Source organism: Equus caballus, chromosome 10, assembly GCF_041296265.1.
Source record: "Equus caballus isolate H_3958 breed thoroughbred chromosome 10, TB-T2T, whole genome shotgun sequence".
Taxonomy (NCBI): Eukaryota; Metazoa; Chordata; class Mammalia; order Perissodactyla; family Equidae; genus Equus; species Equus caballus.
In genome coordinates this window covers 55,884,891-55,906,481 of record NC_091693.1, presented here as the reverse complement: position 1 = coordinate 55,906,481, position 21,591 = coordinate 55,884,891, and the positions used below count along the sequence as shown (strand labels likewise).

The following is a 21,591-nucleotide window of genomic DNA, read 5'->3' as shown; positions in this document are numbered from 1 at the left end:
CCTTATTATGGAAGTCAGTTCTTTTTTCTATTCTGATTAATGAGCTGTGGCCCTCACTCTAACAGCTGAGTTCTCATTTCTGATACTCATTTCCTGTGTGCAAGGCTCTGCACTTAACCACTTATTTTTGTAGCAGGATATGAACATTTGCAAATGACAATATAATTGTCTTAAAACTCAGTTTGTGATGGATGTAATCTTATAAAGTACAAAAGAACCGAATTTCAGCTTTTTAAGGTATATTTCAGAATTTTGTTTTTTAGTTGATCACAGAAACAGTGCATTTAACAGGTATTTTAGGGAAAGGGGGCTTATGTTTCTCTTTGCAATATGACCAGAGGTGGATATTTCCATTTTATTTCTAAGTCCTACAACAGTAAATTCCAACCATAAACTCTCATTTTTCTCCTTCTCAATCTCAGATTCTCTAATCCTTTCTATCTCAAATATGAGATGTAGAAATAGCATTTTCAGAACACAGAGACATCACAGAGAAGTAAAACTTCCTAAATATACTGGTGATATCAATTCTTCATTTTTTTTCTAAGTCCAACTTTGTACCTACTGTTGCCAGCTCTTGAGCTGCTGAACAGGGCTGGAGAAAAACACACAACAATGTTGACTAAATTCACTTTATATGCATGACTTTCAGGCACGAGGAGGCCTTTAGGGCTGCTCCTGCCGTCCTAACCCATTTCCTGAGCCCAGTGGTTCCGAAAGTACTCTCTGGACCAGCAGCAGCAAGAGCAGCATCACCTGGGAACTTGTAAAAATTGCAAATTCTTGGGCACCCGCCCAGACCTAACTGAATCAGAATCTTTCAGGGTGAGGCCCAGCAACCAGCGTTTTAACAAGGCCCCCTGGGAGTTCTGATGCACAGGGAGGTACGAGAAACACTGATGTGGTCAATGCACTCTTCCACTCTACTATTTCTCACATGCCCCTTTCTCCTTAAGTCTGTCCCTCCACCTCTCTCTCCTTACTCCAACTTCATGATCTCCCAAAGGCTCCCACCACCCAATCGACCAACCCACCTACCCACATCTGTATCAGCACATTTTGCTTTCCTCAACACTCCACTTGTTCGCTAAATCCCAAACCCCTCTGCCTGCAATTGTCCCCTCTTGTTTGTACATCATTATCTCTTCTCTTTCTACTGGATGATAATTCCCATCAGCATACAAATATGCCATTATAGCTCTTATCTCAAGAAATAAAAACAGCTCCTTTGAATCCACAGCTCCTTCCATACTCTCCTTCCTGAACAAGTTCCTCATGGAAGTTGTCTATATAAAACGCCACTATTTGCTCTACTCTGTTCTCTCTTGAATCCAACCCTGCGGAGTGTTGTTGCCATTGTTTCTCTAAATGTACTCTCATCAAAGTCTCCAGTGATCTCCAAATCCAAGAGCCATTTCTCAATACTTAACCTTACTGGAGCCAGCAGCAGTGAGCAAAGTTGATAGCTCTCCTGGAATGATTTCTTCCCTTGCCTCTGGAACAACATTCCCTCTCTCGGTTTCTTCTAACCACTAACCACCCTCTCTCCATCTCCTTTCCACCCTGCAAGCTTTGAAGATGCCAGGAGCTCAGTCCCCAGACTCTTCTTTCCTCTCTGCTCACTCCGTAGATGATCTTATATAATTCCATGGCTTTAAAACCAACTATACACTGACATTCAAATTTGTTTCTTCAGACTCAACCTCACCCCTGAACTCCAGACCCACATCCAACTGCCTATTCAGCATTGCCAGTTGGATGTCTAATACGCAGCTCAAACGGAATGTACCCCAAACTGACCTCTTGATCCTCTCCACCAACCACCAAACCTGCTCCTCTCAATCCTACCGTCTCAGCAAACAGCAACTCTCAGTTATTTAGGATGCTAAAACCCCAGAGTCATTCTTGACTCCTCTTGTTTTCCTCATACCTCACATTCAATCCATCAGCCACTCCTGTTGGCTCTAGCTTCAAAATAGTTTCAGAATCCAATCACCACTCACTACGTCCATCATTATCACTCCAGTCCAATCCACTGTCTTGCTAGACTTACTACAATAGCCTCCTAACTAGCTGAACTGCTCTCTCCTTTGCCCTCTTGCACTGTTTTCTATAATATCAACCAAATTGGTCCTTTAAAAACATCAACAAAATTACGTCACTCCTTTATTCAGAACTCTCCAGTGAATTTCCATCTCATGGAAAATAAAATCTGAAGTCTTTGATACAACGTAAAAGGTTCTTTGAATTCACTGAGCACCTTAGTGTTTACAACTAGCTGCTTTCTCGGCCTGGATCACTCTTCCTCAAGACATCAGCGTGGCTCACTCCGCATGTCCTCAGACCTCTGTTCAGACACCATCTTAGCTGGGAGGCCTTCTCTGACGATCCTATGCAAAACAGTACCCCACTCCTCATCACCCCTCATTCCCTATCTCCTTACTTTGCTTTATTCTTCTTCATAGCACTTACCACCTCTCCACATATTACATATTTATTTGTCTATCTGATTATTTCCTATTTCTCTACTCACTAGGATATAAGATCCAGGAGAATAGGGACTTGGTCTACTTTGTATCCCCAGCACTTAGAACAATGCCCAACACACCGCTGTCACTCAATATTGATGAATTTATTTTGTAATAAATTATTGATGAATTAGTTTATCTCTAGATAATATTTTAAAATTCAGAATTAATTTTATTAATTAATCTAACATAAGAGGAAAAAGGAGAAAGGACTACAAATTCTATTTCTGAACTAATGAAGAAGTAAAAATGTTAAGCACATTTAGCAAAAATACCAATGCTCATTTTATTCTGCAAATTCTTTACAGCTCCTTTTCCATCTAGTCAGAAGGAGAAAGCTGAATTTCTCCACCTCCTCAAGGAGCGAGGCTTTGACTGACATTCAGGAAATTATTGTGGCTCCCATCACAGGAGCAAGGATGTAGTCTATTCTTGCAGAAGAGGCATGGCCTAAGGCGCAGAGTGGGGAATAGATGGATTAGAAAGGTTAGTCTCAGCCTTTAAATCCTGTCAGTTGTGCTCATTTCACACAACTGGCATTCATGATAACCTCTAAGGCTTGGTAATGCCAAACACAAAGACAGATATCACAGAGAGACAAGATGAATATTCCATAGCTTGTGTAACACGTCCAGCAGGCTCGCTTCGCGAAACCTTCATGTGAGAAACCCAGACTGGGATTGTTTTTGTCTTTGTTTCTTGTTTTTTGTTCTGTAGTTTTTTTCTTCTCTCATTATAACATAAGTTTTTCTAAAAGATGCTTTAGCACATAAAATCCGTAGGTGCTTTCAAAGGGCGCATTTTGGAGAAAAAAACAATCCTACCAGGAAAGCTGGGTCTCACAGAAACAGAACCAGCGTTTACAAGCCCCACTTGCACTAGAGTCTTTTAAATTCAGCTCTGTTGATCTTTGGTGACTGGTTGTTCTAAAATATTTTCCAGAGAATTTGTGTTTGGGAGGAATACAAACAAAGGTTCACCCTCTGCAACTTACAGCATGGCGAATTTGTCTATTACGTCCCAGAAGAACTAGCCAAAGAATAGCCTTCTGCAGAAGGAAGGGATCTCAAACACACCCATTGACGGAGGACAACCGAGGCAGCTAAATTTAAGAGCTGCAAAGTATGTGTTGGTTACATCCAGGCCTTTCAGAAACTTCCACCTGTCGACATCTATAGTCCGGCACTCAGAGCAGGAGAGATGGGAGGAAGAGTCACTCGAGGACCACCTACAGGAAGGGAGGGTGTCCCCTGAGCGTTCAGAGCACAGAGCGGTGCAGTGGGAGCTCATGAGAGTGGCTTGACACATCCAGTCACTCATCAACTGGAGGAGCTTAATTCAGATGGAGGCATAAACAGTGGACAAAGCAAAATATCTTCATAACAAAAGAGATCAAGAAATGCAGGATGCATAATGCCAAGTGTTCCAGAATGCAGAGGGGAAGATGAAAACCATTAAAGCCGCCAAACAGGGCTGGGCTCACCTGCTTGGGTGGAGGCAGACCTGGGGCTTCTTCAGATTGGACAAAGAGGTTTTGATGCAACCTTAGGTAAAGCACGAGTGCCTGTTGTTCACAGGTCATCTGAATGGAATATTCTCTTCTGGCCACCCACCCGCACCTGACCTCCAGGTGGCAGGATACTGGTGGCTGCACTTGAAAGAGGGGAGCTGGATAGTGCTACCTGGGGAGGTGACGATCTCATTATGGAACCGCTCCTGCAGCTTGTGGAAGGCTAGGTCATGTGAACTGGGGAGAGGTCCCCACCTGATCCCTACCCCAAATGCTGAGACCCTGCACTCACTTTAATTAACTGGAGATAAGAACTGGCCAGTGGCTTTGGTCAGGGTGACACTGGGTGGTATGACAAAGTAATAGAGGTAAAAGCCACAACTGCAGGAGAAAGTGGTGGTCTCAAAGGTACAAGTGAGAATTATTACATGAGGATTTAGTCATGAAGTGGTCTAGTTGCCCGGCTGGATGGAGGCACTCTTGAATACTCAGTCCAAATGTGTCCTCTGGTCACCAATCCAAGCAGGGCTGGTAGCAGATAGTTGAATTTGCATGATCTCTAATGAAGGCCTTCCAAACTGGAATAAGACTGGGGTTCCTGGTCCCAGAAATATCCTCATGCAAGGACATGGGGCCAAAAACTCATGAAAGAGAAGTATGGGGCCTAAGATAAGATTCCGCACAGGGCCATCTCTGTCAGTGCCCAGACCTCATCTGGGTAGGCTCTGGGAGCAGGGTGCTAGGCCTGATGCAGTACACACACCCCATGGCACCCTTGCCTTTCCTTCTTCAGCTCCTCCTCCTACATCACCAAGCATCCACTCTCTCGATTCTGTCTTCTTCTTTTTCTTCTCTTTATTTTCACTCTGACTTTTACCTTGCTTCTTGGATTAGCTGCTGGTAGGGACTGTCTTTAATAGGCACGGCAAGTCTCAATGTGACCTTCTTTTATGCCCTATGAACAGGTGAGTTGGTATCTTCAGAAAATTTTGTATCTCAGTTTTTTAAAGCTATCTTCCTCATTTCTTGCTTTAAGAGAATTTTAATTACTTACTTCTGGGTCTGTGGATACAGTAGCCTGAAGGAGTAGAATACATTAAGGCCAGACACCAAAGGTCCTTACTAAACCTACAACTGTGCACACAGGAACCAAGCACTTTTGCAAGCACTCTGAAAATGCAAATTAGATGTGACCCAATACTATTTATAAGGACAAATGAGTACATTCCAACTCTCTTTATACTTTGTTTCTTCAGGATTTTTTTCTGTATAATATAGTAAAATGGCAAATTATCACAATTTTGAACTTATAAATCATCAAATGAATTGGGTACAATAGCATAAATAACTTTTAAATGATCAGATAGTCAAGATACCAAAAACCCTTTGCATAAAGTTCTTCAACAGACTTCTTATAGACAGAATATGAACCATATGAGAAATTGTCATCAATTTAGTTTGTTTCAAAATCACTAAGGATTTTTTCTCCACAAGGTGGCGCCCATGCAAAAGGATTTTCTAAATTACTCATGTACTGCACTTTTATAACTGACACCTCAAGTATATTTTTAAGAAAGAACAAAATAATTCAAGTAAGGATAAAGAAACATATGAATTCTACCTTCTGATGTCTCTATCATTTTGGGAAATGTTCACAAATACTTCTGTTGAAGTGCACAATCTGAGCAATACTGACTAGAATTCAGTAGCTCTCCATAAATGAGGTCCCGATTTATGAATGTAGCGCAATCTTTTTGTCCTTGTATTCTGAAACTCTCATGACGTGGCCCCAACCTACTTTTTAAAACTCATTTCCAATTCTGCAACCGTATGGTCCCTTTGCTAAAGCCAGGAGCCCACTGTTCTCCACACTCAGGTGATACTCTTTTCTCCCTCTTGAATGCTCTCCTCTTAACTTCAACCTCCATATGTCAAAACTCTACCCATTCTTCAAGATCCAACTCGAAGTCCACTTCCTATGAAAGGGTTTTTTCAAGATCTTCCCTCACCCCAACTTCCAGCTGGAATTAATTTCCTGGGACTCCAAACTCCTACAGATGTCTAGTGAACCACGCCTGTGGGCTCTAGGTCACACTGCCTGACTTCAGATCCTGGCTCCTACACTTACTGACAGAATAAGATCAGGAAAATTACTCAATTCTATGTGCCTCAGTGTCCTCATTTGTACAATGACAATAATAATACCTATCTCAAAAGGTTGTTTTATTGACTGAGAAAATGCATTATGTGCCATTACAATTGCATATGGCTATGTGTCAATAAAATGGCTTAAACAAGCATGGAACTTATTTTTCTCACAAAACTTGGATTAGGCATCTTGGAATGCCACAAACCTGGCTCCTTGTATTTTCCTACTTAGCCAATCTTAGCCCCTGGTTTCATGGTCACAAAATGGCTGCCATACCTCTAGGTATTGCATCTGTACTCAGAGCAGAAGGAAAAGAGAGAGCAAAAGCCAAAAACCATGTGCCACCTGTTTGTCATTATTTATCAGCCAAACAACAGATATTCCAAAAACAATGCCACAGACTTCCAGTTACATTTCATTTGCCAAGTGTAAGTTCTGTGACTACTGATAGCTGTAAAAGAACCTGGGAAATTGAGTTTTTATGGCTAGATGCACTATTATCCCAAATCAAATTGGAGTTCTTTATGAAGAAAAAAGAAGAAATGGATACTGAGCAGGCAATCAGAGTGTAGGTCATGGCACTTAGTACATTATCTCTTTATGGTAAATTTGCAATAAATGTTAACTATTACGTGTTTCTTTTTTGTGCAATTACGTTTTTGCCCTGAATGCATTATGTGTATCTTATCTCATGTTTTACCTATGAGATCTTGATGGCAGGGTTCATCCTATTTCATGTTCATTGCTGTTGAACATCCTAGAAGGTCATCTATAGAATTATTTATTAAAGAAATTCATTGGGGGCTGGCCCTGTGACATAGTGGTTAAGTCTGACGTGTTCCACATCCGCAGCCCAGGTTCATGTGTTCAGATCCTGAGCACAGACCTATACCACTTGCCAGCCATGCTGTGGCAGTGACCCACATTTATATGTAGCAGAATATTGGTACAGATGTTAGCCCAGGGCTAATCTTCCTCAACAAAAAAAAAAAAGAAAGAAAGAAAGAAAAAAAGAAATTCATTGGCTTGAAAATACAGTTCCTGGGGAAAATGTCAGAAGATGTCAAAAACCTCAGTGGGGGGACCTGGTCACATGCTAATCCTCATTGAGGATTATTTAATTGAAGGAGTTAAATAAAAGGACACAACAGACATTTCAACTAATAGTGCTAATAATATGTCCAAATAAAGGTAACCTTTGGGTTGGTGTTGTATATAATAAATTTATGAATTTATTATTGATTCCCTAAGTTACAAATTTTGTCAGGTGACTTTCTTGCAAACACAGTACACTTATACAAATTTCTAGAAGATTTCAATATTGAAGATTCAAAAATACTAGTTTATTTTCAATTTATGGAAAAGCAATCAACTATTAGAATATGGAAAAAGAAGAAAAAAGATTTGATTTTAAGAATAACTTTTTAAAATGTCTAAAAACACACAGATAAAATAGAATAAAAATATTCTAGTAAATAAAGAAAGGTGTGGCAATCCCTGAGATTCTATTGTTTTTCCTTCACAAGTTTACACATCCTCACTTGGTTCATTTGAAATTTCCAAGGTTAGAGAGACAGTTTGCATAAGCATAGCCTTCTCTCAGATGACAAGAAGAAACCTTAGAATAGATAGATAAGGATACAAAAATTACATTACCAGAAAAACTCTGTGCTGCCCTGCAAAAAATTCATTTATTACTATGAGTGCAAGTTAGAGAAGGATGCTCAAATCTACAGATGTTGCTACTGAAATGAGTTCTTCCTTTGCTATTTTAGGACACACAGAAGGATGATGGTTTGAAGCTAGGTGCTCAAGTAGAGAGAGAAGAAAGGAGTCAAATGGAATTGTGAAGCTGTGGCATAATTAATGCTAAGGTAGTGGTGGGCACAGGGCACTGTTGGAGCCCTTGGCTGAGGATGCCTAATTTCATTGAAGGATGCTGCAAAATAATTCTTCATATGAAAACCTTTGGTCCTTTCATATTGTATGAACAAACCCCATTTTCTTTTGGCTCCCTCAGCATTAACATGATCCTGGCATTTCAAAGCTGACATCAATAGTTCTGCCAGCCAGTTGTTTCCAAGATAGTTTTCTTTATTATGTTTAAATTAATAAAATATATTCTTTAACAAAATGTAAAGATAAATTATATATACTTACATTACCTAAAAAATATATGGCCTAATTATTTAAAACAGCAGAACAAATTTATGATAGTTTCTAACTCCAAGGCATATAACTTATAACACATATAAGATTGTCCCTGAGCTAACATATGTACCAGACTTCCGCTATTTTACATGTAGGATGCTGCCACAGCATGGCTTGTCGAGCATCGTGTAGGTCTGTGCCCAGGATCTGAACCAGCGAATCCTGGGCCACCAAAGCGAGTGCATGAACTTAACCACTATGCCACCGGGCCAGCCCCCAAATTAATTACTGTCTTACTTTTATAACCAGTGCTCTTTCAAGTGTGATGAACATGGGAGGTTTCATCCAAAAGAGCTTTACTAATGAAGTTGGGCTTCTCCATAACAGAGTTAGTTTCTCACAATGCTAGTATGACCAAAGAGGAAACATTACTTTAAAATGCTGATGTCCAAAGATGGAAAGGTTTAAATAAAAGGGCTGAGGCCAATGTTCATTGATAGGTGCCTACACTGTGGCACTGCGGGGTGCTCAAGAAGAGAGAGAAGAGGAGAGCCAAATGGAATGATAGTCTGTGTTGTAATTCAAGCTAAGATGGTGGATGCTGTTGGAGAACTTGGCTGGGGATGCCTAATTTCATTGAAGGAAGCCATGAAATAACTCCTCATATGAAAAAATGCATCATTTATATCCAATTCCATGTTCATTAGGGGAATTCCTTGCATTTGCATTATAAGGAAAGGAAGAAAAGTATAGCTCTAGGGTCCATCACAGGAACTTGGGTAAGTCATTGACACGTTTGTTTTCAGCATCATTGTATTTAAAAATGGGAGAGCCAGCCCTGAGGGCCTTGTAGTTAAATTTCTGTGCTCTCACTCTGGCAGCCCAGGTATGTTTCACAGCTGTGGAACCACATTGCCCGTCTGTCAGTTGCCATGTTGTGGCAGCCACTCACACAGAAGAACTAAATGGACCTACAATTAGGATATACACAACGATGCTTGGGGCTTTGGGGAGAAGAAAAAAAAAAAGAGGAAAGATTGGCAACAGATGCTTACTCAAGGTTAATCCTCCCTTGCAAAAAATAAAAACAAAACCAAAAAGATAAGAAAAAGGGAGATGACTGCTATCTACATTCATAGGGTCTACATAAGGATAAAATGAGATAACCTACGTAAAATTCTTAGAAAAACATGGCATATTTTATAGGGTAAAAAAAAAATGTAGCTGCTATGCTATTGTTATTATTGTTTTTGTTAATTCCATGAAAAAATAAATCCACCTTACAAATAATGACCCCTATTTCTAATGTTTCTAGGTACACAGTGCCTACTATGTACCAGGTACCTTGTGAACTAATTTTGTCTAAGTTGTCTCTCCTTCTGACACCTTTCTCATTCCTCACTCCTGCAACGTAGATATTATCCCCACATGTCAAAGGAAGAAACTGAAGGCTGAGAAATTCACCTATTCAATTAGCAAATCTTTTCTGAGTCCTACAGTGATCCAGGCACCTTTCTAGGCTCTGTGGATATGACCACAAACAAGACAAACAAGTTTCCGTGTTGCATGGGACTTAGAGTGGAAGCTTTGGCCAAGTGGGTAGACTGTGGTGCCATCAACTCATAAGAGTAAAACAAAGGAAGAAACAGGTTTGGAGAGAAGATCAAGAGTTCCATTTTGGGGATATGTTACGTTTGTGATGTGTGTTCATCATCCAAATAGAGATATCAAGCAGACAGGAGCATATGAGTCTAGTTGGCAAACTACAAGCCCCAGAGCAAATTGTGCCATCACATATGTTTGTATGGCCTGACAGCTAAGAATAGTTGAAGAAAAATTTTTTTACTTCCATTTTTAAAATTTTATTTTATTTTTTCATTAATAGACTTGATTTTTTTTTTATTTGATTTTTTAGAGCACTTTTAGGTTCACAACAAATTGAATAGAAAGTACCAAGTCTCATATATCTTCTGCCCCCACACATCACATGCATAACCTCCCCCAACATGCCCCACCAGAGTGGGACATTTGTTACAATTGATGAACCTACATTAACACATTATTGTCACCCAAAGTCCACAGCTTACATTAGGGTTCATTTCTGGTGTGGGGTTTGCATAAATGTATAACAACATGTTCCCACCATTATAGTACCATACAGGGTATTTTCACTGCCCTATGCAAATCCTCTGTACTCTGCCTATTCATCTCCTTCCTCCCCACTAGCCCATGGCAACCACTGATCTTTCTACTGTCTCCATAGTTTTGCCTTTTCCAGGATGTCATATAGTTGGAATCATACAATATGTAGCTTTTTCAGATTGGCTTCTTTCACTTAGTAATATGCATTTAAGTTTCCTCTATGTCTTTTCATGACTTGATAGTTCATTTCTTTTCTTTCCTCTTTTTTTTTGAGGAAGATTAGCTCTGAGCTAACATCCACTGCCAATCCCCTTTTTGCTGAGGAAGATTCGCCCTGAGCTAACATCTGTGCCCATCTTCCTCTATTTCCTATGTGGGATGCCTGCCACAGCATGGCTTGATAAACAGTGCATAGGTCCATGCCTGGGATCCAAACTGGAAAACCCCAGGCTGCTGAAGTGGAGTGTGTGAGCTTAACCATGACGCCACAAGGCTGGCCCCAACAGCTCACTTCTTTTTAGCACTGAATAATATTCCATTGTCTGGATGTACCACAGTGTAGCCATTCACTTACTGAAGGACATCTTGGTTGCTTACAAGTTTTGGTAATTATGAATAAAGTTTTATAAGCATCCGTGTGTAGGTTTTTGTGTGGATGTGTTTTCAGCTCCCTTGACTAAATCACAAGGGTGTGATTGCTGGAATGTATGGTAAGAACACGTTTAGTTTTGTAAGATGTGTCTTTTGCAAATATTTTCTCCTAGTCTGTGACTTGTCTTCTCATTCTCTTGACATTGACTTTTGCAGAGCAGTTTTTAATTTTAATGAAGTCCAGCTTATTAATTACTTCTTTCATGGGCCATACCTCTGGAGTTGTATCTAAAAAGTCATCACCATACCCAAAGTAATCTAAGTTTTTTCCTGTTATCTTCTAGGAGTCTTACAGTTTTGAATTTTACATTTAGGTCTGTGATCCATTTTGAGTTAATTTTTGTGAAGGATGTAAGGTCTACGTCTAGATTCTTCTTTTTTTTTTTTTTGCATGTGGATGTCCAGTTGTTCTAGCACCATTTGTTGAAAAGACTCTCTCTGCTCCATTGTATTGCCTTTGTTCCTTTGTCAAAGATCAGTTGACTATATTTACGTAGGTCTATTTCTGGGTTCTCTATTCTGTTCCATTGATCTATTTGTCTATTCTTTCGCCAATACCACACTGTCTTGATTACTAGTCAGGTAGTGTCAGTTTGCTAACTTTGTTCTTCTCCTTCAATATTCCGTTGGCTTTTCCGGATTTTTTGCCTCTCCATATAAATTTTAGAATCATTTTGTCTATATCCACAAAATAACTTACTACAATTATGATTAAGATTGCACTGAATCTATAGACCAAGTTGGGAAGAACTGATATCTTAACAGTACTGAGTCTTCCTATCTATGAACATGAAATATCTCTTCACTTATTTAGTTCTTCTTTGATTTCTTCCATCAGAGTTTTGTAATTTTCCTCATATAGATCTTGTTCTACATTTATTCCTAAGTATTCATTTTTGGGGAGTGCTAAGGTCAAAGAATGGTTTTAACTTTTTTAAATAGTTGGGGAAAACCAAAAAGATGAATATTACTTTGTGATATGTGAAAAAGATATGAAATTCAAATTTTAGTATCCATAAATTGAGTTTTACTAGCTCATAGCCATGCTCACTCTTTTACATATTTGTCTCTGGCTCTTTTCACGCTACAACAGCAGAGCTGAGTAGTTGCAGCAGAGCTTTATAGGGCCTGCAAAGCCTAAATTATTTACTATCTGGCCCTTCAGAGAAAAAGTTTGCTGATCCCTGGTCTGGAGTGTAGGTGGGGGCTGGGAGTCAATAGCGTAAGACTGTACCAAATAACATGGGTCTGGATGACACTGCCACAGAAGCTAGTTAGACTAAACAGGAGGGTCCTGACACATGAGGAGCCTATAGAGGGGGGAGGAGCAACCAAAGACATCTGGAAAGGAATGAGGGGGAGGGGGACTGGGAGGCACAGAGTAAGAAGCCACAGAGTGTGACGCCACAAAAGCCAAAGGAAAAAAGGCTTCAATGGAGAGCCAGGCTGGCTGTGCTGAATGAAGCTGAGACGTCACAATGATATAATTTAATTGGTCTGGCAATATCTGTGACTGTCGAGAACAGTTTCAGTGGAATAAGACCGAAGTCTTCAGACTTGAAAGTGAGTGAAAATGAGCAAAAGTGAGCAAGTTGATGTAACTCTTTTCATAAGTTCTGCTGTGAAGGGAAACACAGAGATAAACGGTAGCTTAAGGGGAATATAAGAATAAGAAAGGGATTTTGAAAGATGAACAATACAGCATATTAATATGCTGGTAGGAATGTTCTAATACAGAAGAAAAAACTGATCATGGGAGAGACAGAAACAAGGATTACAGGAATGATGTCTTAGAGGATAAGAGGGAGTAGGAGCTTAATCTTACCAAAGTGGAGAGATTAACCTTCAACAGAGCAAGGATATCTCTTCTACTATAAAAGACGGGAGTACACAGAATAAGTGCACAGGAACAGGAAGGTTTGGGGATTTGAGAAACTTATCAGGAGAGGAGAAAAGCAAATTTACTAGGGAAACAGATCAGCACTGCCTGGCAAGGATGAGGATCCATCTGAGACGTGGGGTCACGAATTTGAAGTGAAAACAGTAACTTTTTCCCAGCAACAATCAGCAGAGTTGATACTTACAATGGGATTAATGGATAATTCTTCGAAGTTGCCACAGCTGGAATCAAGCTTGGTTCCCTCTAAGGTCAGTGGCCATATTCTTTGGGCTGTACCAAACGGCTGCTACTCTGACAGACACCTGCTAACTTAAGGATGCATGGCTATGATCAGTTTTTCTGGGGCTATATGTATTTAATTACCATACATCAAATGGCTATTCTTTCTCTCTGCTAAATAAAATGCAAATTAATGTATTTTTCAGTTAGTACTCTACAACGTATTAAGGCTCAATTATTCATTCATAACCTTTGGAGCACTGAACATCCTCAGGTACTTCACTATGCTCCATACACAAATAATGCAGGCCCCTAGTAATCCATTTCCAATACATTCGGTCCTCCATATCAGCGGATTCAACCAATGGTAGGACTACCTGGTTGCATCTGTACTGAACATGTAGACTTTTTTTCTTGTCATTATTCCCTAAACAACTATTTACATAGCCTCTAAATTATATTAGGTATTATAATTAATCTAGAAATGACTTAAAGTATACGAGAGGATGTACATAGGTTATACGTGAATACTATGCCATTTTACATAAGAGACTTGAGCATCTGCAGATTTTGCTATCCACAGGAACCAATTCCCCTGCAGATACTAAGGGACCACTGTAAACCCAATGGGATTTCCAAGCACCGTTTCATCCACTCTGAGAAAGCATTCACTGTGCATTTTTTTTCATCAATGCATCCCTAACATCTAGGAAGTCCTTAACACACAGTAGGTGCTCATTAAGTATTTGATGAATTAATGGATCTCAATTTGAGAATAAACTATGAATAGATGGTTTTACGAAGTACATAAAAGAAATAAAATACTCACAAATTAACTTAGGACATTCAATGCATTGGAATTAGTCCTTCAGTTGAATGTTCACATCATTATTCTACTCAAATGGAATATCGACTTGCAATATAAATCTTCTCAAATATCTATTTGCAATATAAATCTTCTCAAAAGTTCTATCTGTCCACTTATGTTTTTATCTTGAAGTTAACCACAAAGACTATATATTTTGCTATCAGGTTGTTTTCTTTTAAAAATCTTAGAATTGTAAAACTCTCACATGCTACTACTATTTCATACAAATACTAAATGCTTCCAGCAGAGGGCTCAAGAATTCTATTTTAAGGAAACAAGCAAAAAGCTCATTGGCCAACAGCAGCTATCATAAAACTGTCTCAAAAAGAAATTGTCACAAAAAATACCTTCCTCTTCTTGATCAAGTAATTCCAGGTCTATGAACTTATTTAAAATAATTTGAATGAAGGAAAAAGCTGGATTACAATAAGGCGGCATTATCTATATACTATGCATTTATGGATAGATGTACTCTTACCTAATTCCAGGTAAGAAACCGAAGTAAACTATAAACACAAAAATCTATATTAAATTACTTAGGCATATGGGCAAAGCCCAGAAAAAAAACAAAAATATAACCTATAATGTGTAAGTAAGTAGTAACACTCTTTTTCAATTTTCTTCTTATTTACGTTTGTGTAAATATTTGGGTGATTTTTTTTATTTTCAAAGATGAAACATAGCGATTTATTTTTACAGAATTTTCATGTTTATTTTTAGTGCTGAAAATAAGAATGGAAAAAATTTAGGAAGCAAGTGGAATGCCTTATTTATTGAACAACTTGGGGAACTGGAGACACTTCATTTTCGTAGGAGAACTAACGGGGTGTAGGAACTCTTTATTCATGCCCACAAATAACATCAAAGTATGCCTGGGACTCCAAAAACGTTCAGACAGAGGTCCCAAAGCTCTTTATTCACTTTATCTACTTACGCTCTATCTCATTTTGAGAAGGATCTGAAGCATCAACACAAGCATTTAAAAATTAGGAACATAACGAACTAAGAGAAAATAGGTAACAAAAAGTAATCTGAGGTCAGGAGAGGAGATATATACCTGTCTACACAGGCTCATCACTATTAAAAGTGGGCCACAGATGTGGCTCTAAGCTTCCTAGAATCAAGACTAAAAAGGAAATGTAAGCTAATACAGGATGAAAATACTAAAATGAATCCAGCTTCTCCAGGCCCTGAGATCTAATGGAAATTTTCCTGCAGACATTAAGAGTGCCACTGAATGACTTATCTGGGGATACTTTCCACACCACCAAAAGTGTATTTTATAGAGCATTGCATAACAAGTAAAAGTTAATAAAGAGACTCTTTATAACCCAGACATTCGGTTTTCTACCTTGATCCAGGTATAAAATTTAGAATAACTAAGGGGTCAGCCCAGCAGCATAGCACTTAAGTTGGCATGTTCCGCTTCGGCGGCCCAGGGTTCGCCAGTTCCGATCCCCAGGTGCAGACATGGCACTGCTTGTCAAGCCATGCTGTGGCAGGTGTCCCACATATAAAGTAGAGGAAGATGGGCACAGACATTAGCCCAGGGCCAATCTTCCTCAGCAAAAACAAGAGAATTGGCAGCAGATGTTAGCTCAGGGCTAAGCTTCCTCAAAAAAAAAAGTTTAGAATAACTGAGCAATGGTTCTTATTGGAGGCAGCACCACCTTCTAGGAAGCAATTTGAAAATTTGTGCAGGTATTTTTGGTTGTCCCAGGAGCGGGGACACTACCGGTATTTATGGGGCAGTGGCCAGGGATGTGGATGTCATGCAACACAGACACCAACCATAGGAACTGCCCTGTACCCTGCACATCTGAATGCCCTGCCGGACGTGCACCTAAATGAAACACTTGTTTATCAAAATCTAAGCCCAGAATCTAACTCTGTCTTACATACAAACACATTTTTTAATGCGTTTTGTGTCAAGACACACTGCATTTTCCAGAAATGCCACCACAATAAAAACCAATAGAGGGGCCGGCCCCGTGGCCAAGTGGTTAAGTTCACGTGCTCCTGCTTGGGCGACCCAGGGTATTGCCAGTTGGAATCCTGGGCGCAGACATGGCACCACACATCAAGTCACGCTGAGGCAGCATCCCACATGCCACATCTAGAAGGACCCACAACTAAAACATACAACTATGTACTGGGGGGATTTGGGGAGAAAAAGCAGGAAGCCAAAAAAAGAAAAGATTGGCAACAGTTGTTAGCTTAGGTGCCAATCTTTAAAAAGAAAAAAAAAACAAGAGAAACCAATAGAAGACTATTGTTTCATTTTGCATGGAATTTTACTGAGTTGTTCCCTACATTTCACCTAGGACATGCCCTTGTGGTATGCCAGCTGTCAGCACAACATTCATGTGTCAGTCTGCATCTGTATGCAGCTGTCTCAGGCATGGCGAGGCTACCTCCAGGTGTAGACAGCTGACTATTTTATCATGTCTTCTGAAGAGTTCTGCCCCAGTATGTACATACTGAAATATATATTATTTTTATTATATTTTATATCCTTTTGTTTATTTTTTATATGGTTAATGCATTCTTATTGATATTTAGAGTAATTTCTGTGGATAAGTTATACTAACTAAAAATTTCATTCCAGGATAATAAAGACGACCTTTTTAGATTAAGGCCTGATAGATGCAGTTGAGAACCACCAAGCCAGATGGATGGACTGCATATCTTCTTGGAACCATTATGTATATGATTTCTCCCAAATGAATTTCTAGTAAGAGCAGTTCAGCAAACAAGATGAGGTTGGAATGCAATCCTTCTCTTTCACTGAATAGGGCAAAAGTTCATGTACGTTAAACAACCTTCAATAGGCTGACATCTTCCTATGAAAATTAGGTTGCTAATCAAGATTCTCCACTAAATAAACAGTTAACCTCACTCCACGAGAGGTGATCTGAGGGAGCACCTAAAGAAAGGGTCAGAACCTCCCCAGGGAATCATTCTGAGCACAGCCAACACTCGGAAATGCCAGTGATCAAGAAAGAACACAACTGTAATGATTTCTGCTTAGATATATTCCAAAACAGAAGTTACTGCTCACTCACTGTGGCAAAGGAAAAACCTCAGCTAGACACCATAAACTACAAAATATTTGGCAATGGAACTTTCTGCTGAAACATTCAAGAGCAAAAAGTGCACAGAAGTGCAAAATCCACCCTGAACTGACTGAGTTGACCTACTATTTTGAGTTGCTGGATATTAGTTGTTTCTACTTTAGAGGACATCGGCCATAAGAGGACGGATTGTTTTATTGCCCCACTTATGACAATAAAACCATTAACAAGAGCACACACGAAACACTTCTCTCTCTATTCCCTATACTGGCAGTAGGGGTGGGGGTGGGAGGGAGAAAGTTGGAAAGAGAGTGGAGGAAAGAAGGGCAACAATCCAGCTTATTTGAATGGAGTTTTATATCATGAAGATAAGGTTACAACACAGAGGTGCCACCCTCCTCCTTGTCAACTAATATTATCTCGATATCCAGAGACCCTCATAGTGTTATCACTGCACATGTTCTGTACACATGAGCCCAAGCATCTTAGCCCACAATAGCTTCCTCAGCACAGAATCGGTGCCAAGAAAGATTATAAATGCGACAAGCATACTGTTCAAACACATTTTGTTTTCATTAAGGGACTGAGTCTAAAAATGTCCCAAAGGAAAATATCCGTGCCTAAAATGTGACTAGTACTCAGGCAGAACGCTAAACCAATGTAAGACAGTCCGACTCCATTTTTGATGTCTACCTGCTGACAGCATTCAAACCCCACCACACCCTTCCAGCCACCTGCCTGACACATGGGCAAAAACACAAGAAAGTCTGAGCACTCTCTCCCTTGGTGCTGGCAGGGAGTTCAAACCATGCCAGGCCCTGCCTGCATGGAGAATCCTTGCTCCAGCCCCACCCCCTAACCACAACAAAAGCCAAAGCCAATCACCCCTCTTTGCTTTCTCAAGCCATCTTTGGACCTGCTTCGAAGCCTGCTCTGCTCTCCCCAGAAAGCCTCGTTGTGTGGGTAATACAGCCTCTCGGTGAGTGTGTGGTATTATCAGTCTCAACATCTCCATCAGATTTTGGGTGGATGAAGGGGCCAGTCTGTTTCTCTAGGGTAACTATAAGACAAGTAAGAAACCTAAAACTTACAAATTATTAGGGGAAAAGCCAGAAGATATTTTTAAAAAATCAAAATATTAGCTGTATTCCAAATTGGAAAGTTGATCTCAGAAGTGTGGCGACAGTTACAGTTCCTCACACAGAGACATTTTGGACATTGGTAATGAATAAACGACTTCATAATTCTTGCAATATAAACCACACCCTGAGTATATTCTGACCAGATAGCACACACAGATTAATAAGAGAGAACAGGCTGGCATGAAGTAGGGACCGTCAGAATTAGAACTGACCCCACTCTACAGGTAGAAGGCCCTCTCTGAATCAACTGTGTCTGAATCAACTGTTCTCCATGAGGAACAGACAGACTTTGGGCCTCGTGAAGCTGTTCTTGGGTCCTCAGTTGAGAAAAGCAAGCTTCTGGGGGTCAGTCAGAATCTGGACTTCTAAAATATCACCTCTCATTTTTTCACAATAAACAATTAGTCCCAAATCTGTACTTAACCGTTTTTGACCACCAAATCATGTCAAGGGTTTACTACTTTGCTTGACATCTTGGGAAGCCATAAAAACTCCATTAGGCCTATGGTTCTTGTCTGTCAAGTCAGCAACACTTTCTATGATACCACGAATGGGAACAGGTGACATCTTCACCCCAAAACAGTAAACAGCCACAACTGTTTGTTTGTTTGTTTCAATAATCCACTGATAAAAGAGAAAATCTCTCCAAAGGCAAAAAGCAGAGATTTTCAAAAGATCCTAGAAAGCAAAAAGTCACTGATGGAATTCAAACTTCCTCCCTTCATTTCAGTCTCCTCAAACTTTCTATGACAACAATCCAGGTATGGACTCCGGCACAGCTCTGAGAAGAATTAAGGTGAGGAGAAAATGACTACCTACCGTGCAATTCAAAATACTCTTCCCTAGAACGTGGATTTTAGACTGTGCCCTCTACAGCCGGGGGCCCAGGGCAGGTGCCTCGGGGGCCTTTTATTTGCCAGGCTTCTGCAGGTACTGCCCGGCAAAGAAAGGATTCTCTAGCTAACATATTTAAACCACTGAATAGTCTTGACACTGTTCCCAACAGAAGCATTTAAGAAAAATTCCTCCCAGATTTGTTCCACGTGCTACCATTTAGTTCAACCAGGTTATGTTTATAAGTAAATCTGATGGGGACTTTTTCCATGTAAAGTGACACAGCTATTCCTGAAGGGATGTCCATGGGAAAGCAGTTCCAATTAAGATCCTGTCATTCTGCTGCCAGGCCTGACGCTCAGGTCTCCAGAGACAAGTACTCTGCTGCGGAGAATAAACACAGTTTCGATGATCATCAAAATGTAATGCTACTGTATATGTCTTATCAGGGCTATATAAAAAAGTCATGTGAACATATCAGGGAATCAAATGAGAATCAGAAAGAAAAACTTTACTATGTAAGAGCATGAAAATTAAGGGGCAGTTTCCTCTACCTATCAATTCCTGATTGTATGAGTATTTTTTTTAATTTCTTTTTTTTTTAAAGATTGGCACATGGGCTAACAACTGTTGCCAATCTTTTTTTTTTTTTTCTGCTTTATCTCCTCAAACTCCCCCTGTACGCAGTTGTATATCTTAGTTGCAGGTCCTTCCAGTTGTGGGATGTGGGACGCCGCCTCAACGTGGCCTGAAAAGCGGTGCCATGTCCGCACCCAGGATCCGCACCCTGGATCTGCACCCTGGGCCACCGCAGCGGAGCACGCGAACTTAACCACTCAGCCACAGAGCCAGCCCCCATGTACATGACCACAATTGTAGCTAAAAAAAAGTTTTTCTCACTTAACAGAGTATCATACTTTTCTAGATTTCCAAGGACTTCAAATATTATTAATATTGGTTACATAAAATATGCTTGTGAAGATTGTACTAAAGCATTCTCTGGATCAGAGAAAGGTAATTAGGATGGGTGTCTCCACAGAGATGCGTTCTTCCATGATGTTGAGGAGCCAAGGGCTGGAGTTGTTGGATTATGAAGAGAAAAAGCAAAAGAGCACAGATACTACCAAAGAATCCTTCTGCTTCAGATGCCCAGAGACGACATGGCTGGTTCACGGCTGACAAAGCTAGCAGTATCTGGAGGTGGGAAATTTTAAAGGAGACTACAAATGTGACTGCCATTTAATACAAAGTTTCTCTCTTTACCGGGCTTCTGGAATCTCTCCATCAGGCTACAAGGGACAGAACAGAAGGACGGTTCTCCAGAAAGTAACTAGGTTTACCCCCTTGCTTGACTATATGGAAGGGATCCAGCACAGTGCTTGGCATATCGTCTATCTTCTTTGACATCATCATAGTTGGCATGCTAAAGAATGAACTTTATTGTGGTTCTTAGTCTTATTTGCTTCCATGTTGGTCTTTAGCCATTCAAATTCCTAGAAGCTTATTTCAAGGCCTTTGGAGTTGCACATTCTTCTACCTTCCAAGCAGGGCTCTTCTCTTGATGAAAGGGTCGTGGTGTTAACTGCTCCTCACTGTTGGGCTGGGCTTTCTTAGCAACACCTGCGTGCTGCTGGGCTGGCTGAGCTCTTGCCTAACTGGGACTGGGATTCCCCCTCCAGGGAACATCTCCATCAGAATCCTTTCTTTCTCATTCTTCCTCATGTCTCTTCTATTCAGGACTGGTCTGAAATATGAATGAATTCCTGGTCAAAGCTAGAAAGTGTGGAGATTGAGGGAGGCCAAGGTAGCAGGGTCCTCCTGCCCAAACCAAAAGGCTCATTTGTCCTTTTCTCTCGAAGGCAGATCTGCCCAATGCCTATTTACGTCACACCATTTGCTTCTGACCCAGCTCCTAGAGCAGCACAGAATAGTGCCTGTGGAGCAGCCTGGCTCCTTTGCCCTCCACGGCTGGTTCTGCTGTGTGTGTCTGTGCAAGGACATCCACAGGATGCATCCTGGGCTCTGCTCAAGCTGTGCCCCAAGCAGGGTGTACCCACAGGAAGGGCATATCTCTTAATTAGTGCGAAGGTGGAGTGTGTGCTTGCTCACCCCTGTGTATACTCTTTGATAAGAAAAGTGCATGCATTTTCAGAGGATGAATTAGTATAAGGGGAAAAGTTCGCTTTTTCTTTGAAACTTCCTGGATGAAATCTGTGGACCAATTTTAAGAAGGCTATGCTTTAGAGCAGTGTGTAGGAGGAACATGCACACATCTTGTTACACTTAGAGGCACTCATTCATCACACCCACTCTGTACTTCCAATTTCTTTCCAAGATAGCAATGATTTTCTGACACTTAAAATACTTACATTTTATACTATGCTTACTACAACTGACTAAACGTATAATCAACTGTCAGTAGA

General features: G+C 40.3%; 1 protein-coding gene across 9 annotated transcripts in view; it reads right to left on the bottom strand.

Annotated features, from left to right (window-relative positions):
* Positions 1 to 21,591, bottom strand: part of KLHL32 (kelch like family member 32) — a 196,561-nt gene that overhangs the window by 82,214 nt on the left and 92,756 nt on the right. The window lies entirely within an intron of this gene.